The sequence below is a fragment of the Bison bison genome, unplaced genomic scaffold (assembly GCF_000754665.1).
Source record: "Bison bison bison isolate TAMUID 2011002044 unplaced genomic scaffold, Bison_UMD1.0 scf7180017849866, whole genome shotgun sequence".
Taxonomy (NCBI): Eukaryota; Metazoa; Chordata; class Mammalia; order Artiodactyla; family Bovidae; genus Bison; species Bison bison.
This window is the reverse complement of record NW_011480439.1, coordinates 439529-441667: the sequence shown is the minus strand read 5'-3', so window position 1 is coordinate 441667 and position 2139 is coordinate 439529. Positions and strand designations below refer to the sequence as shown.

General features: G+C 60.9%; 1 protein-coding gene across 1 annotated transcript in view; it reads right to left on the bottom strand.

Moving 5' to 3' along the window:
* Positions 1-2139, bottom strand: part of DOK7 (docking protein 7) — a 24255-nt gene that overhangs the window by 16872 nt on the left and 5244 nt on the right. The gene's annotated exons all lie outside the window — the stretch shown is intronic.

The window sequence follows — 2139 nt, the reverse complement described above, 5'->3', positions numbered from 1 at the left end:
GGCCAGAGACCAGCTGGTGCGGTCAGTCCCAACCCACAAGAGGCTGCGAAGCTGGGTCCAGGTCACCTCGTGGTACACGCCTCGCAGGCAGGGGCACAGGAAGCCGGGGCGGTGCAGATGAAGGACTGAGGCTCGGAGAGGCTGAGATGAGTCAGACTCATCCTTGGGGGCCTCGGGAGAGCCGCACTTTCTGCCCACGGACCACCTTTCTCCCACGTGAAGATGTGGGACACGGCTCACTGGCCACCACGTCCAGATGGTCCCACGAGGCCACCCTGCCCGTCCCCGAGGATGCACTGGGCCCGCTTTTTGGCCTGGGAGGAGACAGACTGAAGCCAAATGCCCCGAGAAGGAGTCCTGGAGGCCGCTGAGAGCCAGTCCTGGTGCCAAGAGGCGCTGGCTGGGCACCGAGGGGGGTCACCTCACTCAGACAGACTAGGGCAAGTCTTGGGCTGCTCCGTGCCTCAGTGTCCCCATCTGTAAATGGGCACGTGCAGACACCGCTGAGGGTGGGTGTGTGGATCTGGGCCCCACCAGGTGGGCCTCCTGCAGGGGCCTCCTGCTGACTACCGCGCTTAGGCCCCTCTCTCCCTGACCCTGAGTGACCTCGGCCTCCCTGGACATGCAGAGGCTCCAGAACCGTCCCCGGCTGCACATGCCGTTGTGGGCTGCAGAAAGGTGGCAGATCCCGCTCCGACTCAGGCCTGGAGAGCACAGACCTCGGGGCAGAGGGCTGAAATCGACCGCAAGTCTGTCCAAAGTGTGACGGGGGCTCTAGACCCAAAGGGAGACTCCGCCTCCGGGTAAACCTGATCTGGCTCTGGACGGGCTCTGAACCCTGTCTGGGGGCCTTCCCCTCCCATGGGCCGAGCCCGGGAGCTCAGCCCAGGCCCACCTCCGCAGACCCTCCGCTCGGTGTCCTCGCCACCCACCCTAGCCGGCCCTCCTCCCACCCCCTTCCTAAGGCTCCTGAACCTGCAGGCCCCGCCCCCAGCCTCCTCACACCCCGCCTCCCTCCTCCCAGCACTCTGGGGCCAAAGCTACTACCCTCGACAGGCTTGCTGCTGGCACCATCCCGCTCCAGCACCTTCCAGGGCTCCCTGCTACCCTAGGAACACAGCCCAGCTCTGGTCCAGCCTCCAGGGCCTCCCGTAACCGGGACACGGCTTCCGCCTTTGACCTCACCTCTGCCACTCTACCAGGGTCCCCCCACACACTGTTCCTGCCACCAGCCACGCTAATGTCTGTCTGGAACCCCTTTTCTCTTCCCTCCACTCTACCCTACCTTCAGCAGCCAGGCTCAGTTGAACTCCTATTTAACCTGCAGAGGCCGTATTCAGGCTTAGCCCGTGAGGGCCTCCCCAGCCTCCCCAGCCTGTGGCCCTTGCAGGCTCCCCTCGCACCCCTGAGGACTCTGAACGTCCTTGTCTTCTCACATAGCCTGAGCCTTTGCGGCGCAGCATGGGCTCCCCACTCCAACCCTGCACCCAGGGCCAGGCACAGAGAATCCCTGAACACATTCCCCCCTCCTCCAGACTCCCAGGCTGGAGACCACGGCTCTAGCAGCTCCAGCAAGACCAGCATCTGGACCACAACGCCTACCAGAGGCGGCCGAGGGCTGTTCGGCGCCCACGGCAGTCTCTCCTGCTCCGGAGCATCCCCCTGTGCCCACTTGCTTGTTCTCGTTGTTCAGTCGCTAAGCCACGCCCAGCTATTTGTGACCCCATAAACTGTCCTCCACTATCTCCCGGAGTTTGCTCACACTCATGTCCATCGAGTCAGAGATGCCATCCAACCATCTCATCCTCTGTCGTCCCCTTCTCCTCCTGCCTTCAATCTTTCCCAGCATCAGGGTCTTTTCCAATGAGTTGGCTCTTCGCATCAGGTGGCCAGAGTATTGGAGCTTCACTATACTTGGTTACATATATATATATATTCACTATACTCACTTATATCCATGAAGAATTGATGCTTTCGAGCTATGGTTTTGGAGAAGACTCTTGAGAGTCCGTTGAACTGCAAGGAGATCCAACCAGTCCATCCTAAAGGAGATCAGTCCTAAATATTCACTGGAAGGACTGATGCTGAAGCTGAAACTCCAATACTTTGGCCACCTGATGCAGAGAACTGACTCACTGG